Source organism: Arvicanthis niloticus, chromosome 10, assembly GCF_011762505.2.
Source record: "Arvicanthis niloticus isolate mArvNil1 chromosome 10, mArvNil1.pat.X, whole genome shotgun sequence".
Lineage (NCBI taxonomy): Eukaryota > Metazoa > Chordata > Mammalia > Rodentia > Muridae > Arvicanthis > Arvicanthis niloticus.
The window spans coordinates 45995779-46016712 of record NC_047667.1 but is presented as its reverse complement, the minus strand read 5'-3'; positions in this window follow the sequence as shown (position 1 = coordinate 46016712).

The window sequence follows — 20934 nt, the reverse complement described above, 5'->3', positions numbered from 1 at the left end:
CTCAAGCACTGAGCAGATCCCGGGCAGCAGCTCTGCACCCAATCTCACAAAACCCAGAGGAAGCAGGGCTCCCAGGAGCTCTAACCTGGGCAGAATCTTAGATAAGAAGACAGTAACACCAACCCCCAAACAGGGAGTAACTGGGACCCACTGGGACCCACTGGGACTCAGAAATTCATTCCTGGCCTGGAGCACTGATTCTTCCGGTGTGGGCCCCAGCACTGTGCAGATCCCCTGGCAGCAGCTCTGCACCCAATCTCACAAAACCCAGAGGAAGCTAGGCTCCCAGGAGCTCTATCCAGGGCAGTATCTTAGGTAAGAAGACAGCAACACCCATCCCCAAACAGGGAATAACTGGGACCCACTGGGACTGATGAATTTACTCCTGGCCCAGAGCACTGGCTCCTTTTGGTCTGCGCTCAAGCACTGAGAAGATCTTGGGCCTCAGCTGTAACCCCAGCAGCAACACCCACCCCAAAAAGTTCTGACACAACCAAGATAATAGGAAAGACAGGCTCTAGTCAGAGACAGTGTAGGTAGCACAAAGGAGATCGAGATGGCAAAAGGCAAGCACAAGAACATAAGTATCAGCAACCCAAAGTACTTGGCATCATCAGAACCTAGTTCTCCCACATTAGAAAGGACATAAACAACACTCTCAAAAAAATTGAGGAGAACACAGGTAAACAGGTAGAAGCCCTTAAAGAGGAAACACAAAAATTCCTTTAAAGAATTACAAGAGAACACAACCAAACAGGTGAAGGAATTGATCAAAACCATCCAGGACATAAAAATGAAAGTAGAAACAATAAAGAAACCACAAAGGGAGACTACCCTGGAGATAGAAAACCTAGGAAAGAAGTCAGGAGTCATAGGCGCAAGCATCACCAACAGCATACAAGAGATAGAAGAGAGAATCTCAGGTGCAGAAGATACCATAGAAAATATTGACACAACTGTCATAGAAAATGCAAAGTGCAAAAAGTTCTTAAAATAAAACATCCAGGAAATACAGGACACAATGAGAAGACCAAACCTAAGGATAATAAGTATAGAAGAGAGTGAAGATTTTCAACTTAAAGGGCCACTATATATCTTCAACAAAATTATAGAAGAAAACTTCCCTAACCTAAAGAACAAGATGCCCATAAACATATAAGAAGCCTACAGAATGCCAAATAGACTAGACCAGAAAAGAAATACCTCCCATCACATAATAATCAAAATGCCAAGTGCACAAAACAAAGAAAGAATATTAAATGCAGTAAGGGAAAAAGGCCAAGTAACATATAAAGGCAGACCTATCAGAATTATACCAGACTTCTCACCAGAGACTATAAAAGCTAGAAGATGCTGGACAGATGTCATACAGACCCTAAGAGAACACAAATGCCAGCCCAGGCTACTATACCCAGCAAAACTCTCAATTACCATAGATGGAGAAACCAAGATATTCCACAACAAAACCAAATTTACACAATATCTTTCCACAAACCCAGCACTACAAAGGATAAATAATAGCAGGAAAGCTCCAATACAAGGAGGGAAATTATACCCTAGAAAGAGCAAGAAAGTAATCCTCTTCCAACAAATCCAAAAGAAGATAGCCACACAAACAATGCCACCGCTAATAACAGGAAGCAACAATATCCTCTCCTTAATATCACTTAACATCAATGGACTCAATTCCCCAATAAAAAGAAGTAGGCTAATGGACTGGATATATAAACAGGACCCAGCATCTTGCAGCATACAGGAAATCTACCTCAGTGACAAAGACAGACACTACCTTAGAGTAAAAGGCTGGAAAACAATTTTTCGAGCAAATGGTCCTAAGAAACAAGCTGGAGTAGCCATTCTAAAACTTCCAGCCTGAGAACACAAAGGGAGGGACTAATGGCTCCACCTGTATAGGTAGTTGAAGGTGGCCTTCTCAGGCATCAGTGGAAGTGGAGAGCCTTGGTGCCTGAAAATTTGGATTCCCTAGTGTTGGGAAATTCGAGAGTAGGGAGGTGGCAATGGGAGGATGGTGGGAGCACACCCTCATAGAAATAGGAGGAGTGGGGATGTGATAAGGGGTTTGGGGGGGGGGGAATGGGAGAAGAGATAACATTGAAAGGTAAATAAAATATCCAATTTAAAAAAAACAGATAATGTTTCAGGCAATTGTAGTTGAGCGGTCAAGACTTTTTGTCAACAATTTATTATGGGGATTTTATATAATCCTCAAGGACAAGGTAGTGTGGAACAGGCCCATGGAACCTTAAAAAAACTGGTGAGACATACTGTTGCTGAGACAAAGAATGATGCCAACCTGTGAGCTTTCTGAGTGCCCTGACAAGGGTGACTGGGGATCTGTATAAGAATGTTCCTGACCCACCTTTGCTTGACTATATCCCAGATGGGACAAGCTGCCTTGCCTCAAGTTTTTAGACCATGTGGGATAGAGAATCGAAAAGAGAAATTATGTCTCTTGTATTCTTCTTAAAGGTGCCCAGCTATTAGGATTCAATCATATACTGGTCTAGAAATCAATCCAATATGGGAGGTAATAGTCTACTTTTGGAAGACTGGATCTGGACTTTGTCAGAGACATGCGGAAGTTAGCTGTAGCTCGCTATGATGTTAGGATAGCAAGAGATAATGTTGGGATAGAATCTGGATTTCAAACAAGGGTTAGTGCATGTTTTAAGGCTCTTTTAATTGTCAAGCTAAAATTGGTTTTGTCTCTTCTACAGTGTTTATTGTAAGTTGCACTGACTGTATAATTTCCAACTATGTTAGTGTGTTGAAACCTGGCATGTCTGTTATGAAGGTCTACCAACCAGCTTTCGTCTCACTGCCCTGAGTATTAGAAAACCTTGATTCTTTGAGAAAAGCTTGAAAGTGCTGGAAGAAGTGAGTTAGGGTTTAAGCAGAAGCAAGAGGGTAGCAGGCTTGATTGTTGCTGGTATAACAGCTTTAATTCCATTAATTGCTAGCACCACTGCTTCTGCAATACCATTGATACAAGGTGTTAAGACAACTATTTTTGTTAACCATCTAGCAAAAAAAATGTTACTAATGTATTGAGTATACAAAAAGATTTATATAGGTATCTGCAACAACGACTGATGCTCTATAACCCATTCAAATTGTCTGAAGGAGGTTCAGGGTTCAAGAGTTAGGGGCCATCCCAAGTGTCATGACAAATATCATTGGAGTATGGTTACTTTTGAAATTCACAATGATTGTCATTATAGTTATAAAAAAGTTTAAAGTAGGATATTTGACATAATCCTAACACCTTTCTGGGGTGTCTTAACTTTGCATAGTGAGATTATGAATTTAAAGAATGTTGCTCTGTTGACCTTTGATGCTGTAGATAATGCTGATAAAATTATCCTTGGCCTGAGCTCAGTATTTTCATTTTGGTCAAACCTCAGGAATGGCATATATAGCTTGATCAGGCTAGCCCTTCTTGTCCTGGGAATATGTTTATTCATGCCCATCATGTTAAAGCTTATCTTTAACAACATCAACATATTGGCAGCCAAAGTACATGGCTTAAACCTGAAAATGGAACCCCAGACAGAGTTATTAAATTAACAGGCTGGCAAGCCAAGGATGGGTAAGATTCTGCACAGAGCCTTACCAATCTAAGACATAAGAGCATTGCCTTTGATAATGCATATTCCATGATGGGCAAGGAAGGCCTTCTTGTCAGAACGACCTAAGGCATGCTAATTCTTGTTAATGGAGGAGAGGTGGAGAGCCTTTGGGGCTGCTTGGCAAGAAGCTGACATGGGCCAAGGACAAGGAAATAGGCTGCTTGACAGGAATATGGCATTGGCCAAGGACAAGGAAGTAGGCTTCAATCAGGAATCTGACATTAGACTAGAACAAAGAAGTAATTTCAGGTAGGAATCTAAATCATATGCTGCAACAAAGAAGTAATCTCAGGCAGGAATCTAAGTATTAGGCTAGAACAAAGAAGTAATTTCCAACAGGAATCTAATTTTAGGCTAGAACAAGGAAGTAGGCTTCAGACATAAAAATGACCTTGGGCTAGGATAGGGAAGTAGGTTCAGATACTTTGGTCATCCTGATAAGCCTTTAGAAACAGTGATCATAGGAGAGTTCAAGTAACTGGGTTTAATGCCTTGCGTTTTCTTTGACTATCTGTGTTTATTGTATTGCTTATTTCTTGACTATTTGCATCTATTGTATTGCTAGACCCTCAATCTAGAACTGACCTTAATACATACATCTAATCAAAATGGTATAAAAGCATAAAGGAAGAAGGAGTATAGGATGGGGGGGGGGTTCTAGGGAGGGGAAATGGGGAAAGGGAATGACATCTGTATTGTAAATAAATAAAATATCCAATAAAAAGAATATCTATCAAAAAATAAAATGTTTGGTATGAGTAAAAACACAAAATGGAAGTGGTAGTGAGGCACATATGATCAGGATTCTGACCAGAGTGAGCCACAGCTGAAAAGATCAAGAGGAACAAAGTGAAAGGTTAAGAAGGGTTTTTCTTTTTGTTTGTTTTGTTTTTCTACTGTGATAGAAAGAAGAAAAATGTACAGAAATGTGTAGAGCTATGATGACTGGACCACTGTGATAGCAAGTGAGAGTTAAAAGTCTTGATAAGTTTGTGTGATTGTATATGTATGGGGCAGCATTTGTTTACATAGGGATGTTAACTTACACATGCAACATGTCTTTTAGTTTTACTTACTGGAAGGGAATGAAAACAGCAATTTCTCCCCAGCATCCTTTACTCCAGATCATGATTTCTAAATACCAGTTTTCTTTTGAAGAAATGATTGATTCTAGGGCAACATCAGCAAAAGTGGAAAATGAACTAAGAACAGGTTGAAATAAAATGTTGGTATGTGTGTGCTAGAAAGAAGAGAGAAATCTCAAAGAATGACATAGAAAACATAGACCAAGTCTATCACAAGTTAGACATGAAAATAAACCATGATAGTCATTAATTATAACTTCAGGAATGAAGAAGAAGTTGATGAGTCCCCATAGACACACAGAAAGAGATAAATAGGACAAGCAAAAGTTCTTCCTTGTAGAAGCAACCTGGTAAGTAGACACAGAACTGGTAATGGTTTCAACAGTTGCCATTGTTGAAACATCCATGAGAGAAATAATTGATCTAGACAAGAAACATAATGCTAAAACTAGTGGCTGAAGATGGGCCAAAGAATCCTGAGAGATGGCTCAGTGGTTAAAGCATTTGCTATGTAAGTATGATTACTAGAGTTCAGATCCAAAGCACTTACATAAATGTTGGGGAGGCAGGGCTGCTGCCTGGTAACCCCAGGGCTTAAAAGGTAGAGATAGGGGATCTCAAGAGCAAACTGACTAGATAGACTCATCATGACTAGAGAATAAGACTCTAAAATGAAAACATCAAATATGTTGTTTGCACAGTACAGAGATATCAATCTTGAATGGCAAGAACCCTGTCCCTTCTGACTAGCTTTCATAGTGCTGGAAGGTGCTATGGAGGTTGCCCAGAGGGTAAAAAAAAAATAGTTGCATCTTCATGCTAAAATATTGACTGGCCAGGCAAGAACTGCCCATGGGTGTAATAGTGGCATTGCTGTGTATGGAGGTAACCAACCTCTTTCTTGGTTGGATTTGAGGTCTGCTCCATAGGAGCATAATTCATACTTGATTCTTTACACGTGGTCAAAAAACCTAGTCAAGGAAGTCATAGGCCCTAGAGTAGAACCTATTGATGTTAATTTCCTTTTTTTAAAAATCAAATTGAAATTTTTACTTTTTCACACAGGGGTTATAATATAAACACAAAAAGGCAGGATGTGGGGAAGGGGATGACACAGGAGCATAGGTGTTCAGGGGGAGTACAGATATCTTCCAGAACAGGGTATTTGCTGGGTGAAGGTTCAGGGGACAGGTCACTATGACTCTGCCTATGATTCACTTGTCCTTATCTAAGTTGGTACTATCTGCCAAGGCTACCTATCTATAAGATCTACGACTACTCAGGCTGGTAAATTTCTACCAAAGTTGCCTGTTTACAATAGCTTATAACCATCTGTTTCAGTGTTTTTCCACAGAGACCCAAGACTTTGTGTTAGCAGGCATGTATGCCAGGCCTATTGATGATTTTAAGCCTGTGGCTGATTTTAGTCCTTCAGTGTATAAGCAGGGCTGCCCCTGACATCTTCTCCCTTCTCCAAGTATAGAAGGGCCGTGTCGATTCTAATCTTGCCAAGGAGGGGATAGAGGCCTGACCTCCAGTAATTAAAGGGAACCTTGTAATGGCTCTGTTCCTCCTGTCATTGTCCAGTGAGGCATGAGGGCCATACTCATCCCAATGTCTTTTTCCTGGAGAGGGGATACTTTTGACATCAACCCCTATGCAGTCAGGCCTGTTCCTCAGGGAACCCAGAAAGATATTTTAAATTTGTGTTTATATTCCCTTGCAGTGCTTAGCCTCGCAGCCTAAGCAAGAATTCAGATCACCAGTCAGAGGGGGTTCTGGGTGGCCCCTCTCTGCTTGGTCTAGGGGCAGAAGTCCCCTCTTTTAGGTTGGGTGGAGATGGGATTTGGGAACACCCTGGATAGAGTAACAACCTCATCTTGAGTCTCGTGGTCCTCCATAGCTAACTTATGATAATGTATCTGAATAGGTTTTGCTACCAAATTATCTATCTCTTGTTTCACAAAATTAGTCAGCCTATTTAAGACCCAGGGATCAAAAGAAATAAGCAAAAACCATGGAGAGGTTGAAAACCAATTCTTGTACCAGCTCTCATCTTTCTCTTTCCTATTATAAATAAGGCTGCTATGAACATAGTGGAGCATATGTCCCTGTTGTATGTTGGAACATCTTTTGGGTATATGCCCAGGAGTGGTATAGCTGGGTCCTCAGGTAACATTATATTCAATTTTATGAGGTACTGCCAGACTGCTTTCCATAGTGGTTGTGCCAGCTTACAATCCCACCAACAATGGAGGAATGTTCCTCTTTCTCCACATCCTCGCCAACATCTGATATCACCTGTGTTTTCAATCTTAGCCATTCTGACTGGTGTGAGGTGGAATCTCAGTGTTGTTTTCATTTGCATTTCCCTGATGTCTAGGGATGCTGAACACTTCTTTAGGTGCTTCTTAGCCATTTGAGTTTCCTCAGTTGAGAATTCTTTGTTCACCTCTGTACCCCATTTTTAAATAGGGTTATTTGATTGTCTAGAATCTAATTTTTTCAGTTCTTTGTATACATTGAATATTAGCCCTCTATCAGATGGAGGATTGATAAAGATCTTTTGCCAATCTGTCGGTGGCCGATTTGTCCTATTGATGGTGGGTGTCCTTTGCTTTACAGAAGTTTTGCAGTTTTATGAGGTCCCATTTGTCAATTCTTGATCTTAGAGCATAAGTCATTGGTGTTCTGTTCAGGAACTTTCTCCCTGTGCCCATGTGTTTGAGGCTTTTCCCCATTTTCTCATCTATTAGTTTCAGTGTATCTGGTTTTATGTGAAGATCTTTGATCCACTTGGAATTGAGCTTTGTACAAGGAGATAAGTATGTTTCAATTTGCATTCTTCTACATTCTGACATCCAGTTGGACCAACACCAATTGTTGGAAATGCTGTCTTTTTTCCACTGGATGATTTTAGCTCCTTTGTTGAAGATCAAGTGACCATAGGTATCGGGGTTCATTTCTGGGTATTCTATTCTATTCTATTCTATTCTATTCTATTCTATTCTATTCTATTCTATTGATCCTCCTGCCTGTTTCTGTTCCAATACCATGCAGTTTTTAACACTATTGCTTTGTAGTACAGCTTGAAGTCAGGAATGGTGATTCCTCCAGAAGTTCTTTTATTGTTGAGAGTGGTTTTCACTATCCTGTTTTTTTGTTATTTAAATGAATTTTAAGATTGCTCTTTCTATCTCTGTGAAGAATTGAGTGGGAATTTTGATGGGGATTGCATTAAATCTGTAGATTGCTTTCTGCGAGATAGCCTTTTTTTTTTTTTTTTTTTTTTTTTTTTTTTTTTTTTTTTTTTTTTTTTTTACTGTATTAATCCTTCCAATCCATGAGCATGGGAGATCTTTCCATCTTCTGAGATTTTCTTTGATTTCTGTCTTCAGGGGCTTGAAGTTCTTGTCATACAGTTTTTTACTTGCTTGGTTAGATTCACACCAAGGTATTTTATATTATTTGTGACTATTGTGAAGGGTGTCATTTCCATAATTTCTTTCTCAGACAGTTTATCTTTTGGGTAGAGGAAGGCTACTGATTTGTTTGAGTTAATTTTATACCCAGCCACTTTGCTAAAGTTGTTTATCAGGTTTAGGAGTTCTCTGGTGGAAGTTTTGGGGTCACTTAAGTATACTATCATGTCATCTGCAAATAGTGAAATTTTAACTTCTTCCTTTTCAATTTGTATCTCTTTGACATCCTTTTGTTGCCTAATTGCTCTGGCTTGGACTTCCAGTACTATATTGAATAGGTAGGGAGAGTGGGCAGCTTTGTCTAGTTCCTGATTTTAGTGGGATCGCCTCAAGTTTCTCTTCATTTAGTTTGATGTTGGCTCCTGGTTTGCTGTATATTGCTTTTACTATGTTTAGGTATGGGCCTTGGATTCCTGATCTTTCCAAGACTTTTATCATGAAGAGATGTTGAATTTTGTCATTTTGTCAAATGCTTTCTCAGCATCTAGTGATATGATCATGTGGTTTTTTTTCTTTGAGTTTGTTTATATAGTGGATTACAATGATAGGTTTCCATATATTGAACCAACCCTGCATTCCTGGGATAAAGCCTACTTGGTCATGATGGATAGTTGTTTTGATGTGTTCTTGGATTTGGTTCACGAGAATTTTATTGAATATTTTTGCATTGATATTCATTAGGGAGGTTGGTCTGAAGTTCTCTTTCTTTGTTGGGTGTTTGTGTGGTTTAGGTATGAGCATAATTGTAGCTTCATAGAACGAATTGGGTAGTGTTCCTTCCGTTTCTACTTTGTGGAATAGTTTAAAGAGAGTTGGTATTAGGTCTTCCTTGAAGGTCTGATAGAATTCTGCACTAAAACCATCTGGTCCCCGACTTTTTTTGATGGGGAGATTTTTAATGACTGCTTTTATTTTTCAGGGTTATAGGACTGTCTAGATGGTTTATCTGCTCCTGATTTAACACTGGTAACGATGTTAATTTCCTAAATGACCATGTTGTCAACTGTATTCTCAACATTTATGTTGATACCTACAGATTCATGCTTCACCCAAACTTGTTTAGAGATGCTTCTTATTGTAGTGGGTAGTGGTTAACACAGAGAAGTATTGTTGTTGAGATTGCTGAGACTAAATGACAATGGGCATTCATCCATTGATGGGACATCTTCTATACCAATCCCTACCACCATCACAAAGCTCAGAGATATAAAGGAATAGGGTGTGGAAAGAAGGTAGGAGCTGGAGGATGGAGAGGAGTCCTGTGCAGTGCTGTCCCTTGGACATAATACAGCTGATGCATACAGGACTCACGGCATTTATGATTATTTACATGAGACACAAATAAAAATCAATCCAGGTAAAAATTCCAGTATGGATTGTGGAGGATCTCCTGAGCCCTAACCCAGCCTGTGGAGCTGTTGGTAGTTAATGGATGCTTGAGGGGGAGAGAGTCACTTTTCTTTAGGAATGTGGCCTCTAGTAAGCTCCCCCATGCCATAGTGAATGACCCCATGCCTATGTGCATAGGGGTAGCATTAACTGGACTCAGTGAGTTAAACAAACAAACAAACAAACATTAAAAAGAGGACATTAAGTTGTCAGGGAGATGTGGTAGAGTTTCCTGGAGGGAGTTAGGAGGGGGAGAGTGAAGAGTTGATATTATCTAGATACATTGTATATATGAGTGGGAATGCAAAATAATAAATACAAATTAAACTATACGTGAGAAGTGGGATTCTATATGGTTCCTAAATCAAAACATGTATTAATTTCAAATGAATAATGTCATGTAGGCTAACCGGAAGGGTTACCAAAGTGACCAAAGTGAATACTGACATCTGTTATCAGTCGTGCCTTTGTAAGTATATTTTGGATGCTGTATGAACAGAAATGGGAGGGAGAAGGAATAGGATTAGGGGGTGACTAGAAGGATATTTTAGCGATATGATGGCTTACATATAACAGCAACCATCATGGAGGTAAAAGATGATGATAAGAATTGTGACATTGGCAAATGGAATTAGTAGGGTATCGTGATCTAGTGAGAAAATAAAACAGAGAAGGCCGAGGACTGTTTGTTGATTTTTGTATGAGCATCTGGGTGGATTATGGGGCTACGTGTTATAAAAGAGAAGACAGAGGAAGAGTAAACTGGGAGTGAGAAGTTAAACTAGAGAGTGCTGTTAAGATCCATGGGAGTCTTACTCTTTGGGGGATGCTCTAACAAAATACCTTCAGGTAGGTAATTTGTAAACAGCATAGATTTCCTTCTCAAATTTCCAGAGACTGAAAAAGCCAAGATCAAGGGCCACTAAGTGTCAGCTAACTTGGCAAGGCCTTGCTCTCTGCTTCAAAAATGGTGGTTTCTGCTTCTTCATGTGGTAGAAGGGAGAAGATAACTTTTTTTTTAAAGCACTAATATCTTTCATGTGAGAAGAACCCTTATGACTTCTTCACTTTGCAGAAGGACAAACTCCTTACAGTATCACTTGAGCATTGGGTTCCAACATATGAATTTTAGCTGGATACTAACATTTAGAAAATATCAATGCATGTCACAATATCTTAGTTATCTATAGATATACATAACTAAAATATAGTTATAGATATCTATAGTTATAGATAACTATAGAGTCTAGAATTTGGGGGAAAAATAAGCCCAAGATACACATACTAGTAATTGCTAGCATATTGGTGAAATTTAAGTCCACAAGACTGGGAAAGCATAAACTCTACACCCCTGGCTCTGTGGTATATAGAATTTTGGCAGAGAAGCCTGAAAGTCAGGTGGGGGGGGGTGGGGATGTTATGAAATCCAGGTAAGCAGAATGTCGTAGATGACCAGTGCTGCTGAGAAATCAAGATTGGAACAAAAGATTATGTTCGAATCTGGTGACACAGAAGTCAGTATTAATTCATTAAATTATACTGTCTAGTGCATGCTAAGTTTTATGTTAGGCAGTGGAGGAAGAGATGCAATCAAAAGCCATTTAGAATAGAATATAATAGACCATAGATATATAATGATGGCCATAGAGTTTCACAGGGAGAAATATCCTGACCCAGCTTTTAAGGTGGGCAGGAGGGAACAAAACTCCTGAAGGCGATGAAAGTGGTGTAGAGTGTTTGAGTCTAAGGAAGAATAATGAGCTTGCTTTATAAAAAGACAATCAATTTATAGGATACACAGTATAGGATGAAGGAGGGCAGATGGATGACAGAAAGCCCACATGCCCAAGTGGGCATTACTTCATAGAATCATGGCAATGACACAAAGCCATGCACCTGTAGGTCACCAGGATAAGAGGCATTGAGAGGTACCAGCAGGCTCTGGCTTGTTCATGTCACCTTTGCGTCTTGTAGATTCCTGATCATGGCTATCAAACATCCTTGAGTCGAAACTGGGAAACGGCTTTGTGAACGAAAGTCTCCGGAAGGGTTTCGGGAAAGAGATCAAAGGCAAAGAGCTATACTAGTTAACAAGGACATGGAGTCATATATGAAGGTCAAAGGCATCTATCTGTATAAAACTTGTTGTTACAGATTTGCTAGTGCAATATGAACAGGCTGCCAGGAACATAACGCAACACAATTTAGTGTAATATTTATAGCAAATAAAAAACATTGTTTTGGGGTCTTAGAGACGTATGCGACTGGAGAAACACAGTAGAATATCTTGCTTGTATTTATTGATTTACTAAATAGCAGATGTTTTCATTGATCCCAGATCTGGCATTGTTTTCTTATTTAAGTAAAAATGGTTCAGGAAGGTAATTAGACCGAATTAACTCATGAGTTAGTAGTAGCACAAAGCTTTGAACTCGGGCCTCATATGTTGGAGCCCAGCGGGTCATTTTGCTACTCAGAGAGATCAGTGAAATAGGTTCCATCTGGGATTGAGTCTGGTTTGAAATGGGGCCGTCAGTGCACAGTTCAGACGTTGGCCACCAGAGGGTGCTCTTACCTCAAGAGAAGTTTGATAATCCTTTTCCCCAAGAGAAGGTGGATTTCTTTACTGAGAATCTTCCCTTTGAGGCAGCTGTGTCAAGAGCTGGGCTGTCTTAGACCAAAGTGCATCGCAAAGTGCGATGACGACATAGCTAGGCATAGCTGCTTCAGACTTAATAGCTGCGTCAGAGAAGCATATCTGAAATAATCTCAGATTATACTGGACGGAGACAGAAAGAAAAAAGTCCAAACAGCTCAGAAACCAAGTATCTGGAAGTAGAAGAAGAATTTTCTGTGATTCTAATGAAAGCTGTCTTTCGATTCTGAGCTGATTTGTCAGCGCTGCTCTGAATGAGTTAATCTATATTTTTTTAAATTTTGCCTTAATAGATCATAGTATTTTTTTTTAAGTTTTACCTTAATAGATCATAGTATTTTTCTTCATTACCTTTTGAATTAGTTTTCTTTTGGTGAATATGTTCATTTAGTATTACTCTCCCGTATGTTTTGTGCCTTGTTTCCTGGTTTTCAGAGTTATTCCAGCAAACGACAGGAACTCATTCACCTTCTGATTAAGCACCTCATGGTGGCCAGTATTTAGAGACAATAATATCAATACATAAGAAAGTTTTATAAAAGTTTTTTTTTTTTTTTAATAAAGAGTTTCTGGGGGTGGGGAGCTGGAGGCCTAAAGGCAAGTGATTATCAGCATATTAGTGACATTAAAATTTACAATACTTGTACAGATCTAGGGATGCTGTAAACCCAAGGAAAGCTTGAGTCAGAGTCCAGGGTTTGCAGCATGCAGGATGCCTGTGTTCCTATGAACACACCTTCACTAAAACAACATTTTAAGTCCTAAGCCAAGGGGCTAGAATTCTTTTAAAAAGCAAGTTTATTAATTCTTTGAGAATTTTATAAATTGGATTTTGATCATATTTGCCCTTCCCCAATTCCTGGCATATTCTCCCCTTACCCACATCCACTCAATTTTGAATTGGCTCTCACTCTTCTCTCTTTCTCTTTTGTTCTCGCTCCCTCTCACCTGTTCTCTCTCTCCCCTCCTGCTGCTGATCTTCCTCCCCGCTCCTCTTCTTCTCTTCTCCTCCTGCTTTGTATGAAGTTTGTGTTGCCCAAATACTCTTGGGAGTGGGGCCTGCCCTGGAATCAACTTATAAGAGATCACATCTTTAAGAAAAACGGATTCTTCTTCTTTTAGCAGTTAGAAAATACCAATGGCTTTTCAGATCCCGGTGGGATTTTGTATTTTTCTCCCTTGTTCAGTGGTGGGGTTTTTGTCTATCTTTAGTTTACACACATCTTGTGCATGCTGTCATAATTGCTGTGAATTCATATGTGCAACTGCCCTGTGTATCTAGAAAACATTTTTTTCTTGAAGTCAAACTTCACCTCTGTCTCTTAAAATTTTTCTATCTTCTCCTCTGTGAAGTCTCTAGAGTTTTGAAGGGAATGGATGTGATACATTCATCCCATTCAGGACTGAGTACTCCATAATCTCTTATTTTCTGCACATGGGCCAGTTGAGGATCTTTGTGTTAGCTGTCATCTGCTGCAAGAAGAAGCTTGTGGGTTGAAAGATGCACTGTACTACAGTGATAGCATTAACTCACTACCAGTCACTTTAATGCTATGCCCATTTATCAGAATAATAGTATTAGGTTATCCTTTGTGCCAATATAACTTCATGTTCTTGGCTCTGTTAACAGTGCATCTGTTTCCATCTCATGCAGTAGGTCTTAGATCCCATTAGAGAATGGCTGGTTACTCACATAATGTTTGCACCACTATTGCACTAATGGACATATCCTGTTAGGTCAATCACGGTTGTAGTCTTCAGTATTTACAATTGGGTGAGAATGATGGTTATTACTATCCCCATTTAATAATGTGGATATCATCTTCCAGCATGGTAAAAGCTAGCTTTTAGGTCTGAAGCTTCTAAGTGAATACCAGCTTAATTATCTGTAAGTCCAGTGTGTGGTGTCCTCAGAAATAGGATCTTACCATGAAGTTCTGTAGGAAACTAAATGTATTGGCAACAGTCTATAATGGTTTGGAGATTAACGTATCCCATTGACCACCAATCAATACACAGAGTTAACCCATTCCATAATACTGAGGTCTTTATTTGCAAATATGTTGTATCTAGTTGGGGATTGTGGAGTATCCAAGATCCTAGATGATGAAGAACTTGTATGGAGACCAGAACTTTGTACCTAGAGTTTCGTAGAGAAATTTTCTCATAAACAATCTTGCATTTGGCCTCTGCCTTATAGTTATTCCTGGAAAACCCCTTTCAGCATCATTTGTTGTTCTCCAGGAAACGTGATTTGTCCCAGAAATTTTGAAAAAGAAAATCTCCCTTGCTCCTGGTTTTGTTTGTTTGTCTCTCCCATCTTTACAGCTGCCTTCTGGATACCACAGAAAGTAGCAGAATCATTTACGGCCTAAGTAACTGAGATGGCTCTCTACTTAACTCTGGTGCTCCAAGAGTAGCCTTCCTTTTGGCTGGAGCAAAAGTGTCCCTTTTCCAGCCAGTGTTTATTGTCTTGATGCTATTGCAGGACTCAGTCTGGACAGGTAAACACTAAAAAAAATGACGTCATATTGTACATTAGGATAAAATCATGTTGATCAATCTTTCAGATGGACAGTAGGTTTAGGTCTTATTCCTGGTTTGTAAGAGTCAGGAGACATTGCCTAATTTCTTCCCTGGGTTCTAGCAGCTTTGCCTCATAACAGATACTTTTCACTGGGGCTTGGGCCACAGTATCAATGACATAGAATCAAAATAGCACCAGTAGCTGGGGACCAACATATTCCCATGGCAGACATTACATGTTCAAACCACAACATATAGTCACTCTTCTAAGCTCACAGTCTAGAGTTTGGGCAGACATTACATGTTCAAACCATGACACATAGTCACTCTTCTAAGCTCACAGTCTAGAGGTTGAGCAGACATTACGTGTTCAAACCATGACACATAGTCACTCTTCTAAGCATACAGTCTAGAGGTTGGGACAGCAAGTCGACAGAGTGCAGTGATAGAAATCAGAACCATGGGATGCTCGGGAAGGATGGTCTACTGTCAGGATTCCCTTGATTTAAAATGACAGAAGACTTAACTCAAACCAAGTCACACAAAATAAAGAATTTACTGATCAATATGACTAGGTTGATGTTATTTCTGGTTTTAAAAAGAGCTGTATTTAGAGTTTCAGCAAGCTTTTTTTTTTAAAAAAAAAAAAATAAGGGGATTTTTTTTTTCCTTTTTGTTCAAGGCCTATCCTCAGCCTGTGATCTTACACCTTATTAGTTTAACAACCATAATGGAAAAAAGTTTGTTTGCTTTGTCAGCTGACCTTATTGGACTGATTGGAATCATTTGCCAATTCCTAGGTCAAATAGAAGAGATAGGAGACTGGCAGTGACCAGGAACAGGTCAAATGTTGACCCTGCAACTGAAGAAAAAGGAGATTAGTCACACTCATATAACATTGGATAATTATTGAGAAAGATTATTGTGGCAAAAATAACATAGACTCTCATACCAGTTTTAGAACTAGACAATAGGAATCTGGGACTGTTTTATTTTAAAGCCCATCTAATAATGAGACTCATAAGGTAAAGGATTCATCTTCTTTTGGGAAATATCTTTATTAATTCTTTGAGAATTCCATGTAATGTATTCTGATTGTATTCATCCTCAACTCCTCACAGACCCCTGTATCTCTTACTCTCCCCCAACTTCATGCCTTTAAAGGGGTAACTAATTGGTGTGAATCTGTGCTGCCCAGATAAACTAGATGTGAGGAGTATGGTAGCATATCAGAAGACATACCCTTAACGATAACTGACTGTCCTTTCCTCATCAACTGTCAGTAGTTCCTCAGTTAGGGGTTGAGATTCATGAACCCCTCTCACTTCATGTTAAAATATTTACTAGCTGGATTTTATGCAGGCTTATGTAGGCGACTATAGCTGCTGTGAGTTCATGAATGAAGTAAGTGGTCTGTCATGTCCAGAAGATACAGCTTTGCCTCAGTCCTCTTGGACTCTTGGTTTTTATGATTCTGGGTCTTGGGGAGGGATAAGCACTCCACTGATATTCATTCTCTGTACTTCAGTTGATTGTGAGAGCCTATGTTAGCTATCATTCATTGCTCAAAGAAACTTCTCCAAGGAGGTCTGAAACATGCTCTGACTTGTTAGTAGTCAGATACAAATTTAGCAGGTAGTTGGATACTATGTCCCTGTAGTAAAATGATCATAGTAGGTTCACCACTTAGGTCTGTAAATTTCCCAACAAGGTTTAATCTCCTATTAAATCATTCTTTTCTCAGCTTCAACTGCAGTTTCTGGGTCATTTATCCAACTATCTATCATGTTTGGGGTTTCTATAGTTCCTCAAGTTTGACATTTTACTGAAACAACCTGTAAAATTTACAAAAGTACTATATTTAGAACAATACATTATTATACATGCTATGCTTGGTAAATGCTGGGTAGACATACAGGGCTTTGATAGCCGGTTTTGGTGAAGTCATTATACATTACCCATATGGAACATTGTGACGGTTAATCTTGATTGTCAATATAATGGGATTTCAGAAGCACTCTAAAACACATTTCTGAGCGTGTCCTTGTAAGACCATCAAGACTAGGATGATTGAGATGGGAAGACCTATCCTAAATTTGGGGAGCATCAACCCACGGGCTTGGGTCCCAAGACTGAAGACAAGCTAAGCACAAGCACTGATGCTCTTTTCATCCTGACTGTGGACACAATATGACCATGAGCCTCCTTCTCCTACTGGGGTAACTCTCCTGCAGTGATTAAGTTTATCATCCGGAACTGTGAGCCAAAATGAAGCTTTCCTTCCGTAAGTTTTCTTTGTTAGATATTTTGTTACAGTAACCAGACAACTAACTAATACATTCTTTAATGTATGTAATAACCAGGAGCTCTATGAACCTCTATGTCCATAGGATTTTTTTTTTTAAATTTTAGTTAACTTTGTTCCTTGACAATTCTATTATTGTATTATTATTGTATTGTATTATCTATTATTGTATTGTATGCATTATCCCACCACCCATTCTCCCTTATCTCCTTCTTGTCCCTTTTATCTCTCTGTTCTCTCTACAATTTTCTCTACATTTATATTTTTTATTTTGTTTGTGACTCACCGAGTTTAACAAAAAGTATCTGTATAACCAGGGGTCTGGAACTATGCCCTGGAGTCTGGCAGGGTCACCAGTGGATACACAACTGAAGACAACAACTCTCCATCCCTCAGATTCTATCAGAGGCTAATAAATCAATAGGTTTTTTTTTTTCTTAAAATGAGACTTTGTAGGCATGCTCATTAAATCATCAGTCACGTGACTGAGTTCAATCTCAAGTTCTGTTCTCTTCTTTTGGAAAGCCCAGTCACTAAAAGCCTCAACTCTCTTCTGCTGGACTTCATCATCAAGTAGAGATCCACGATGCAACATATCACTAGCACAACAAAGACTTTCTTATTAGGAAAAATTCTAAGAATATTTGTGTCTGCGTGCCAGAACTCCAAGACCAGACATTTCCCTTATAATATAGGAAAGGAAGGCTTCTGATGGAGATGATATTTACGTGGAGTTTTTTTTTACATTGGCTGCGACCACATATTTGGTAAAATTACCAATAAACTTTTAAAAAAATAAAATAGTTTTAAGAGACAATCAGTACAGAGAGTGATGTAGGAGAGGAAGCTGTAAAGATCAGAGTGTGTTCTGGCAATGCTTCATGAGTCTGCTTCCAGCTTGAACAAACTATGGGTAGCCATTCAATCACCAGGATTTTAGTTTAAATCTGTGGTAAGGTGTGGTGAATGACAGGCAAGTAAACAGTACAGAATGAGGTGAGAGCAGTAGTAAGCAGGCAGCATTAAGGGTCCAGAGGCCCACAGTATTTCTTCGTTATTCTGTCAAAGGCAGACCTTGACTCTCTGTACCAGTGTCCTAGGCTAGCTGGAACAGATCACTATAACCAGTGGCTTTAACAGCCTCATAGGTTTGGAGGCCAAAAGCCGAAAATCAAGGTGTTGGACAGACTGATTCTTCTCAAAAGAGCATGTGTTCCAAGCCTGTCTCCCAGCTCCTCTGGTTGCCAGTAATTCTTGGCATTCCTTGGCTTTCAGATGGATCATTCTAATCGCAGGGTTTGTCATCACACAGTGTTCTTGCGTGACTCTGTCTAAATTCTCTTCTTATTAGGACAGCAGTTACTGAATCCGGTCCCACACAAATCCAGAATGGCTTCATCTTAATTTGGTTATATCTATGAAGGTACTATTTTTTCAAGTGAGGTTATAAGGTCCGTGTGGTTAACACTGCAACATATTTTATTGGGGACACAATTCAGCTTGAGTCAAATGACTTCCTGAACACAGAAAACAAAATGATGGGTTCTCTGTAGTCTCCTCACTTCGCAGCTGTTCTCCTGGCCTCAAAAGACTAAGAGCTCCAGCAGCACCTTGGGTGGAGTGTCTTTGGCTTTGGTAGTTGGGCCGAGCCAAACTGCCTTTGTTACTTTGGATGGTTGCTGCTTCTTTCTTCCATTTTTATTCAGTGTGGAGGATGGGTGGAATTTGAGCACAGCCCCTCACCCCACCCTACACTAATCTGTAATTCGTGTAGTACTTCACATCTCTCTGGAGAGAATAAATAATGGATGACTTAAACCCCAATGACTGCTCAACTGTTACTGGAAGAGGAATGACTGAATGGATAATTACAATGATGGTGTCCTTTCCTGACTTCTCTCACTTCCTTTCCAGTTGATACAGTGGATGGAATGCCTCAATCTGCTGTCTTTGCTGTGTTTAAATTGTTACCTTCTTCATAAAAGTGTTTTACCTATTATGTCTTATCCTGAGCATGTTAGCTGTGGAATGGGAGTCGTAAAGTTGCTTGATTGGTATGGATTGAAGCTATTTCCTGTGTGTAAGCTATGCCCTGGGAATCACTTAGACACATTTAGGGAACCAATTTGTTAAATGGCATGCCATTGCCTCAAAGAGACAGGGGCCTCTAGGCAGAAGCTAAGCAGTTGAGGTCATGAATGGTCAGGTGTTTAGCCTAAGGGGGGTAAATTTCCTGTCTCTCTGGAGTCAGTGCTATAAGGTCAGACAGACAAGGCTGACATCTCTGTAGTTGTTTTTTAAAAAAGATTTTGTGCATTTCCTCCTATTGACTATGGATTAAAGCAAAAGAGTTAAACATTTAATGAATTATTTTATAGTTGGGAGAAATGAGGTATATTTAGGTGATGTGAATTTTCCATATTTATATCCTATAGTAGTTTGTCCTGGGCTTTCCTAGTTTTCAAGTTCAGAATTCCAACTCTCCTACACCTCAGCTGATAGTGCACAATAGAGCAGATTCTGGTGACATGGGCATGTGAGAGCAGGTAAGCAGGCCCCACCACTCACCTAGGCAAAATTGGAGAGCTGTACCTGGTGGCTAGGGAAAAGAACTGACAGGCTGACAAACTTAGCTACTACCCAGGCCCAGATCCAGGGCTTTGAGTTAGCCCACCCCAACATCTATCCCATCTCTGAACTGCTGGAGTGTGTGAAGGGGCTGGTCCTACAGATCCAAAGCTGCAGGATCTCCATGATACAGGGCAACAGAATATCCAAGAGGAGTCCCAGTAAAGATCCAGTGTTGATGGTGTAGTGGAAGCCAGAGGGCTTGAACCAGATCAATGACTCATTGCAATGATCTTTTGCAAGTAAACTGTTTAGGCAAAAGGGTAAACTGTGTGTACCCTGTGACACACCGCAGCTTCCACAGTGAAAAATTTTTATATTTTAATTTTATTATTTTGGGGGTGGGGGAGGTTGCAAGGGAGAACGGTTGATACAGAGTGGGATTGGGGTGTATTATGTGAAATTCACAAAGAATCAATAAAAAGTCAAAAATAAAGGAGAAAGAGGAATAAAGAGAGAAAGAAAGAAAGAAAATCTTATTATGTAAACCAGCAAAACAAAACAAACAAACAAACAAACAAAAAACCCAAAGAGTCTGAGCTCTTGAGGAGCCCCTGGGATACCATATACTTTAAACAGGAGTGCAGATTCTTCACTAGCAAAGATTTCATCATGTGTCTTTTGTATTTACCATCTTATTTCTTTTCCTCGTTACAGTATCCAGAGTAATTTAACAAACATCTTCCATCCAAATGAATGTAGATTTTGAAGCCATGTTTGAAAACCGTATAAGAAGAGCCCAGGCTTCTGGTATTTGACTTTGCTTCATTAGCACCCCTAGTGCTGCAGAGGGCAAGGCCAGGAGGAAAAGTGTGATGGAGATACAGGATGTGAGCTCAAAATGCTCATTATAGTTTAGGAGGAGTCTTTTGGTTCCTGGCTTTTCTTCAAAGGTCAAGTGGCTCCCCAATTCCTGAGGAAGCCCCAAGAAAGGAACTTTTTCAGGAGTAATTGCCACGTAAATTTCCCTAATGAGATCAAAGCAAGTATCCCTTGGTGATGTCCTGTTTCATTTCCTTTCACTTCTGGGGATCATCCCTCTGATGCAATTTACAGACTGTGATAAACCAAATACTTGTCATAATTTCATAGTCAAAGTGTATTTACATGTTTGTCGTTATGGCAACCATCAATAATATTAATAAAATTCTGTCCAGTTGAAACAGATGAATGGGACATGTAAACACAGACAAGAATAATCACCTCAGATGTC